The following is a 10,149-nucleotide window of genomic DNA, read 5'->3' on the forward strand; positions in this document are numbered from 1 at the left end:
GTGTAGAGCTAGCTTTAAAATTATAATAAATGAATAGAAATAAACGAGAAAAGAACATCTCAACTTATAAAACAATATGATATTCTCTAACTTGTTTCATCATTAATTTTTTTATGAGAATTACAATAACAGATCCGTTTTGCAAAACAGAAATAAGAGATGCAAGTATTAATTATCTTCTATGATATTAGGGAAAAATATATTCATTATACATCATCGTCCATTACAAAGATCTTCGGAACCGTATATATTTCTTCTTCAAGAAGAGAATTTAGAGTATAACATGTTGTCATCTACACAAATAGTTTTGAAAAATGATTGTCTGTAGACAAAATTAAATAGCAAACAAACATTTGGAACAAATATCATTGTAGGGATCTAGTAGCTCAATTGGTTGGCTACCTGAATTTTCACCTTATTGGTGAGGGTTCGAATCCCCATGTTGTAATCCCCTCCCCCCTTTCCCCTTTTCCTACCCCCTATGTAATAAAAAACAATTTTTTTTTAAAAAGAACAAAAATCATTATTTTAATTTCAATAAAATAATAATTTAAAATATTAAGAAAATTTAGCATTAAAATGGGCCAACTCGACTATAAGAGGGTGATTTTCTATTTTACGTAATAGAATGTATTTATTTTTTTATCAAAAATCATAACGACAAAATCAGAATAATTACACTGGAGAGTACTTACTTGAGTTCAGGCCTGAGTATAATGAATAGAAGGAATAATCTTGTAACATCCTTTTCTATAATAGGTACATCACACATCTGCATATAGAAATTAAAAACATTAACACTGAATAAGTTTCTAAAAGATAAAGAATATGAATGCAATAAAATGAAAAATTCACGAATAGAATTGGAGGAGGAGAAAGTCTAACATTATATGATATATATAGAAGAGGTCAAGAAATTGGATATTCATTCCAACTCAAATTTCATTTGGAATTAGAATTCAAATATCATATCACTTTATTAGATAGGACTCCAAAAGATCCTTATCTTATAATTTATTATATATTTGAATTGAGAAAAACATTTGAAACCGAGGAGATAAATTATATTTTTTTAAACTAAATGGAGATGAAACAAAAGAAGAGCAGCTCTTCCCCTTCCTTATCCTTAGTTTTGACCTTCGCCTAATCTTCTTTGCTTATTATTTCTTTTGTTTGTTAGAAAAGACAAAAACAAAAGTACGAAAATTTTATCCTGACACACATTCTTAGCTAATCTTATATATATATAGTTTGGATAATTTTTTATTTCATTTTAAAACTTTAAATTCATTGCAAATTCAGTAATAAAAGTACGAAATGAAATTTTATTGATGTATTATAGAATCTTATCACTTATAATTTCATCTGATTTGGATAGCTTCAATTTAAATGTTAAAACTTAATTTATTTGTTAAAAAAATCATATATTTTTGTTTCTGTACATACACTTGCATTATAGCCATTTTTAACTTTATTAAAATATAAGTTTAGATAAGCCATAGTTAGTAAAAAAAAATTTCCAGATATTGTTTAAGAGAAGCCAATATCGCGAATTTAAAATCTAGGAGGATTTAAAATGTTTATCTCTAAAAATTAACTTTAATTCCAACAAAGAATAATAGAGAATGCAATGCAATTAAAAAGATCTTCAAGAAAATGTGGTTTATTTTATAATATCGGATAGGATAAGTTTTGGCAATAGTAGGAGTTCATTTAGAACTCTTCATCCGTGGGTTAGTAGTTTAATACTAATGAAAATCTAATTTTACTCCAACAATCTAATATTTTCCAATTCAAATACTTCAAGATATATTTCAATTCAAATTAACCAATTCAAAACTTTTATTACTATCTCCATTAACTTTGTCCTAAAATTACCAAGTGGCTTGTTATTAGCTTGCCACTTGACTTAACCACATTGCTTATACCTCTCCTATTTTATATAGGAGTATACGTACCCGCGCGATGCGCGTATCGCTTCAAAAGAAATGAATCATTAAAAATATTGTGATGTTAAAATAAGGACACAACGACTTAAAAGATTAAATAAAGATGAAAGAAGAGATATTTACTTGTTCATAATTTTACAGTTTATCAACAATGTTGTGCTAACAATGCATAAAAATTGCAGCTTTATGTTGTTTAGAAAGAAAATAAACTACGCAGTAATAATAACGTAATAATAACGTTTTATATGTATAAAGCATATATAAGAAGTATATTAAAGAAAAAGGGTATTAAGGTATGTTTTTACATGAAATTAGGTCCCCACAAAAGAAGAAAAAAATGGTTACAGGATTTGTGAAGGGGATACACACATAAGGAAAATGTCTCCATGAGCCTACGTTAAAGACTTGCATATGCTCCCAAACCGCTTACTTTTTATTCCACAACGTGATTCCAACACAACCACAGGCATAAGAATGTAAACTGCCAAGTTTATGTGTTACGTGTTACCAGCAAGAAGCATTAATGGCCTGCCAATTGCACCCGCTAGCAATGCTCTCCACTTAGTTGTCCTGAATTTCAAATAAGTTTCTCCTTAAGCTACTGTTAGGTTAATTATCCCAACAAATCTCAAGAAATATGAAAATTTTCTGATTTTCACACACATGCTGACAAACATACAAACACACACTCATACAACACGATAAATACATACAGATGTACATAGATAACAAATTAAGTAATATATCTATTTGCGCATGAGAGGTCGTCCCAAGCAAATCAGAACACCTAGTTGCGGGAAAAATTCACATACCCTTTCAGCAGAGAGTTGTTGTTACCTTTCAACTGGTTCTTGCACCTGTTCTGGGTCATCACTATATCTTTTGCATCCTATCACCTTTACTCTTTTCGATAGGTGCTTCAAAATCTTGACCTTGTACATCGATTTCATCCAGTCCGCACATTTTGTTTTATTTTTTGCAGGTATCCACATCTTTTTCAGTCCTGATTCTTACGGCTTGCTTGAATTTTGAATCCTCCTGCACAAAATCGGTAAAACCACAAATTTGATAATCCATCTCAGGGCTATATTCAGCATCAGAAACAACCATCCAGACAATAAATACAGACCAATTCCTTCAGCTAGTTTCTAAACCTCTCCTTGTCATTTTCAAATAGAGAGAAAAAACATTGGCAAACCTCAACTCTACACATTTAATGGTTTACACACTTACAACTTACTCCATTAATACTAATGAACAAAACACACCTTTCAATCTCACTTATCCAGAAACAGTGACATCATATAATCTTGTATTACTAATACCTAGCATAACTAATATCTGCATTTGTTACACCCCGCACTTTCAGAGCATGAGCATGACATGTACATCACCGTAGCAACGAAGTATCGGAGATGTCCCATGATGTTTTGGAAGATACAGGTCATGGGAAGTATGTAACAACGAAATAAAAAGACGAATTACGATCTCGTAAGTCGTAATCGGGAAAGAGTGTTTTGAAACACGAGAACATGGCCATTATTAGTATAATAAGTGATAAATATCATGTATGGAGAGTTTCGGAATATTTTGAGATCGAGCAAATTGAAGAAAATAAGTTCGACGAAAATTTGAGAAATGCTGGAAGGATTTTTAGTCAACTTTGGAGGGGTATATCTCCATGTGTATTTGGAGTTTTAAGGTGTTTTAAAATCCTAAAATGAACTTCGTCGAGTCTAGATTATACTGCAACAAACCGCTTGTTGATAGGACATCGGAGTAGAGAATTATAGACGTTACAAACTGAACTGTCCGCAGAAACAGGACGCTACAGTATTGCTACAGTACTGTAGCTACAGTACCGGCCCAACTTATTATAAAAGGGGTAAAAACCCCATTTTTCATCATCCAAAATGTTCTGGAAATTCCAGAAAATTCAGCCAACTAAAAGGGCTCTTAAATCTCACATAAAAGTGAGAATTTTGGGCAAATTTCAAAGTCTTGGAGTACCAATCGAAGTTCGGGCAACGCATAGTCATGAATATAATTTCATTTTGGAGTTGGAGGAGCATGGGAATAAGTAAATGTTGAAGATTTTGCTACTTTCATAAAAATAAGGTATGAATCTTCAAATCTCTCTCTTTATCAAGTTTGATTAAGGAATAATTGCAAGAATAGAGTTGTAGTTTGTTGTGTTGATGTTGTTAATTTGTATATTGAGGTTTGAAGAAAATTTTGGATAAAATATGTATATAATCATCTTGTAGAATGTTGAGGATGTTGTTATTGATGTGTTGGTATTAATTTCAACTTCCTTACGAAAGTAAAGATTATTAAATAGTTGTATCACAAGTGGGTTGGTTGAGAAATTTGGAAAATAGTGTGTGGGTTGTTTTATGGCATATGTTGGTGTTGGAAATGATATTACGACTATTGGTACTGTTGTTGATGTTGTTGGTTATTGAATTGGAATTTCGGGCGAGACATATAAACAGGGGAAATACTGCCCGAATTTCGACAGAACCTTAAAAGAATTTTAATTAAAGTTTCGAGTCGAGCGTATGATGATGACTCTAATGATATTATGAATGGTTATATATGTAGATTACGAAGCTACGAATAATTCTTAAGAGAGGTGCAAGACGGGAAGTAAGTTAGAAGTCGAGAATTATCCTTCAGGTATGTTAAGGCTGCTCCCCTTCTTTCTAAAGGCATGATCTTTCGGTTATGATTTCATAAATGTTTCCGTATTTCTCCTTGTCATCACACGTTAAATGTCCTAGATTCCAAGGCATAATTTCCTTCTTGATATTCCAGAAGTGTTTTCCAAAATATTCGTATTTTCCAAACCAAAGTTTGTGATTATGTGAGATCTTATGATAACGGCAAAGGCTATGTTTTTCAATGACAACGATGATGTCAAAAGTGAGAATATCATTTTGATGACTATGATGAGAATGTCGAGCTATTTATTGATTTCTCTATCTATTCATGAATGGTGACTTTATTTCTAAATCTTCCAAAGTATATGAATTGATGCCTTATGAGATTTACGATCCTATTCTATGTTTTCTCTTAATTCTATTCTTCATCGATAGTCTCACCTTAAAATAATTGTTCCTTCAAGGTGAGACAAAGCGACGATGATTACTCCATAATACAATCGGAGGCTACCGACCTTACGTCACTCCGATATAGTTGTGGCTTTTGATTGGACTCTTATGCATGCTTTATATATATATATATATATATATATGTATGTATGTATTTTCTCACACCGCGCCGCGCTATAGTCAGCCGGGCAGGCACGTAGATGTGCACACCACTACAGTGGGCATGTTATGATATTGCCCCGGACGCGGGAGGCCTGGACGCAGGCTAATGATGATAACACCGAGCCTTAATGGCCGGACATGTTACTATTTATATATCACACCGCGCCTTAATGGCCGGGCATGTTACTATTTATATATCACACCGTGCCTTAATGGCCGGGCATGTTACTACGTATATGTATGGAAATGTTTTTTTTTAAAGTCTAAACATGCATGACATCCGCCCTACGAGGCACTCAAATGTACAGGTTATCTCTTATTCCTTGTTACTTTTCATATCTATGTTATATTGTTACTCATGCCTTACATACTCAGTACATTATTCGTACTGACGCCCCTTCTTGTGGGCGCTGCGTTTCATGCCGCGCAGGTGCATACAGATGAGTAGAAGACATTGCTAGAAGATGTTCCAGCGGGATTGGCGAGCTCCATTTCTTTCCGGAGTGTTGCCGAGTCAGAGTACCCATGTCATGGTATAATGATTTATGTTAGAGACTTTGTAGACAGAGTCACGTATTTAGCCTGCCAGTCTTGTATGCGGCTATATTAGCCGATGTATTCATTATGCATCACTTTACATATTTATATGATTACAAATTTTATTTGATTCGAGAAAGATAAAAAGAATGTTTTTGTTAAAAGCTGTCCCTATGCATTTCAGTTCATGACTTAAGAATTATGAGTACAGTGAGATCCAGCGGGTTCGCTCGGCTCTAAGTAAGGGTCGGGTGCCCGTCACGCCCTATCGGAATTGGGGTGTGACAGCATTACTCTAACCAACGGCCAAACAAACACTAAATAACCTGAGATGATAGACACTAACTAAACAAACAAATGTAGTTCACTGATTATGGTATTAAATATGATCATAACTTCACATGCAAATCTTACCTATCAATATGCCATAGTACACCAATCCTATAAAGTACATACACATTAACACATTTTGTTTCCGGTTCCTTTCAATTACATTAATCAATAGTGTTTAAGTACATGATGGAGTGATAGTGAGAGTAACTTTTCTCTTCTAATAGAACTTGTTTTTTACCACCAAGACCAAAATTACCGCAGAGAACATCTGTCGTAAACTAACAGGAAATAAGAATACCACACCTCGACATTTAGTAATTCCGACAATATCTCCATGCTTCACGCCAGAATGAAATTTCACAAAGTCCTCTACATTCAATACTGAATCCCTGCACATACATCAGGACATAATACTTCTCAGTGATAAGAAGTAACTTAATCACTTAAACAAAAGTCTATACGAAACTTAGGAAAATGTAACTGCTGGGAGCTTAAAGACTCGTTTGTACAAAACCTTTTGGTCATCTCATCCACCTACTATCGGCATAAGTTAAAAATCAGAAAACAACAAAAGGATAAAGAGTAATATAACCACCTCGCACTTGCCATAAATGTTAATGTTTTATGAAATTGTATACAAACTATATTGTGTGAACTCACCAAAGAATTTTGTCCTCCCTCTCGTAGAAATAACGTTTCTCTTCCTCTAGTTCTGCAATGTCCTCCTCTCTGTCACTAAAAATTGGTGCTTCACTACCATGTTGGTCATAATTTATCCGCCTTCACCGAACCACTGATTGGTATTCAACCATTTCTTGATTTCTATGCTTTGTGAAGAAGATTGAGATCATACAGCCATGAAATAAAGACGATTTTGTAATAGAATATCCAAACTGTATACATACCTTCTCATCCCCCAGCAGCATCTCTAGCGACACTACTCGAACCTTTAAATTCCACATCATCTTAGTACTCCATATATCACTAATAAAGTCAATTCAGGGAGACATGTTTTTGAAGTATATACTGAACAGCGTATTTGTTTTCCAATGTTGAAATTGAACTATGTTATCGAGATTTTTAGAATACCACTTTATATAAGAAATTGAAAAGCTGTGCAGTTTGGATTAAAATAGGACTCTTTTACTGAAATGCATCCTAGTAGAAGTGTAGAACTTTGTTTCAGGAGTAGGACTCTTTTAGGATAGAGTCAAATACACATAATATATTTCAATATGTGTAAATGAAGATAATTAGTTAGTAGGAGGAGTAATATCTGCATATAATATCTCTATCTTTATCTTTAAGATTAACTTCTATTCATTTTTTTTTTTTGTTCTTTTCGTTAATTAACAAAGCAAAGATAAAAAGGTATATGCATTTGAGAATGTTCCTGTGCCGATATTTGTTTCCAGCTTGCTCTCCACTCTCGTTAATTAAGAAAACTTTAGCTTTTAAAATTTTAAATCCTTCACTTATTATTTATAGATTATTATTATTATTACATGTATTAATTAGCAATTTTTATTGTTGTTATTATTATTATTATTAAATGATTATTTGACAAAAGGTAATGGCAAAAGAAAAAGAGATAAACGTCAGATTTTTGAATATGAATCAATATGAACGTACTCCTTGTTGAAAACTGAGTTATGAAATTTCTCTCAAACTCAAAAGCTGTACGGTTTGGATCACTTTTATTAAAAGAATTAAAATAGGACCCTTTGATTGAATTTAATGTGGTACATAACTCTTTTTTTAACAGATTGCTTGAGTTTGAATGGATTGTGATATTGTTAAGGATAAAGTTTAAAGCTTCATCCTAAACGCGGATAAGTGTTGCTTGTTTTAAATTCAAATGTTAAAACTTTATTTTCCATAAATTATTTTTTTAATTTTGGAATGTTTTAAAAAATGTTAAAAACTTTGTCTTAATTCTTATTATTGTTGTCTTAAAATTGCCAAGTGGTTTGCTATTAGCTTGTCACTTAGCTTAACCACATTGCTTATACCTCTCCTATTTTATATACTAGTATTCCTACCCGCGTAATGTGCGGACAATATTAAAAAAATTATTCCTAATCATTTTAAATTGCTACATCATATCATAATTTGATATATTTTTTGTTTGAGAATATTTGATCATATTGTCTTAAAAAAGTTCAACCACCATATTATTTCTCCATAAAAATTATGCCCCAACACCACTCCCTAGTGACCAAACCTCTATGAAAACAAAGATAACGAATTAAATAATTATCAAATAACTTTTATGTTTCATATTTTTTTTTATTACATTGTTCATTATTTAAAATTATTAATATAAGTTTGTATTACCTTATCACTTGGCTTAATTTACCTATCGGGTGTTCTCCTCATTAATATAATTTTTCTTACTCGTGAATTTTAATTTTACTCTGTTGTTTACAATTATTCAATTTCTTAAATTTATGAATATTTTGTGTATCACTATATTATTTATTTATTCTATTATATTCTTAAAATTAATTAATAGGATAAATAACCTCATTTATCTCTACCCCCCCCCCCCCTCCTCCCACCCCAAACTCCCACTCTCGTTGAACATATGTTGCTGCTGTATTTTAATCAATTTTCTCTATTTAACATTTTTACGTATAATCAATAAGTAGGGACATTGTTTTTGCATTAATATTTTTAAGAAAATCACTCATCCATTACTGTAACCGATATAATGGTTGAAAAGATATAAAAATTTATGCTAGTGCATATAAATGAAATTAAAAATTAAACAAAAGGAGATTATGAAAACTACCGTTTAACATAAAAGTTAAGAAATGTAGAAGCTATCTTGCAACTAATTTAGAGAGCAAATAGGTTAATTATTAAGTGGAATATGAAACAAATTATTCCTGTAGAGTTTTTTGAAGTCACGACCCCTCCCCCTCCCCCCCCCCCCCCCCCCCCCACACACACACCTAAATTCATATAATTTTATTTTGTCATTCATATGCTTACATGATCAAAGAATATTAGTATGATATATGATATTTCATAGTTTGTATGTTATTTAATATTTTTCTCATCACCTCAATTTTTTTAAACTTAATATAACATCTCTACTTTATTTCTAGATGTTTCAGTTTCAATACATCTTAATTTCATATGCTCATTATATATATACACACGCGCGCGCGCATACTTCGTCAATAATGCTTCATTGTGCAATTCTCAATATGCAAAAAAGCAAATCTAAGGGACAAAAAACTCATCCATTTACTTATATTCAAATTTAAGAAGTTGCTTATTTACTCTTTCTTTAACATGAATGCACTATAACAAAAAAAATCATATACTGGTAAACAATAGAAGCATATACTATATTTTTCCAACTATTTTATAATTAGCAGTTTATTCCCAATTAATATTCTACCTATAATCCAAATAATTCAACAAAAAATTATGAATTGCATCTCTGAATTCGTACTAATTATAAAAACTTAAGTTTTTTTAAAATCATTTTCCATATGATCTATCATTATTTTGAATAAATTAGTATCAAGTGCAATAAAAAAATTAAAATTTCGTTATCTTCTATTTTCAGAATAAATATTTGAGTTTCCCTACTATGATTTTTTTTTTGTTTTTTGTTTTTTTAGAAATTTGTAATATATTGTATTTCTTGTGTGTATAAATTTTGATATGCGGAAATATATGTTCAAGATTTTATCATATTCATTATAAATATATGAACGTACCTAAAGAACATATCTAAAATTTTACTTGACTTTGGTAAATATAAATTAATTAACTTGTATATAACTAATATACCCAAATAATCATAAATTTTTTGCTATCATGATAATTTTTGTTTATTAGAAAAGTTGGTACAAACCTGCAAGTGCATAATGGTTGACGAAGGCATGAACTTATTACTATACAATTCTTCTTTTTTGGTCCTTGCGCCAAGCTTCCAGTTCTGTTGTATCCTTGCAGAGTATAGTCAACCTCTATCACCATTAATTGTATCTGATTATCTAGTTCATATTGCACCTATTGGTTCAAAGGAAGAAAAA

The 10,149-nt window shown here is 31.5% G+C and overlaps 1 long non-coding RNA gene across 1 annotated transcript; it reads left to right on the forward strand.

Annotated features, from left to right (window-relative positions):
* The first annotated feature begins 3,884 nt into the window (after nucleotides 1–3,884).
* LOC132634242 (uncharacterized) lies at nucleotides 3,885–5,891 on the forward strand. Its single transcript, XR_009580089.1, has 3 exons — nucleotides 3,885–4,067; nucleotides 4,554–4,628; nucleotides 5,655–5,891. It is a non-coding gene; the product is annotated as an uncharacterized LOC132634242 (long non-coding RNA).
* The last annotated feature ends 4,258 nt before the right edge of the window (nucleotides 5,892–10,149 follow it).

This window comes from Lycium barbarum, chromosome 3 (genome assembly GCF_019175385.1).
Source record: "Lycium barbarum isolate Lr01 chromosome 3, ASM1917538v2, whole genome shotgun sequence".
Lineage (NCBI taxonomy): Eukaryota > Viridiplantae > Streptophyta > Magnoliopsida > Solanales > Solanaceae > Lycium > Lycium barbarum.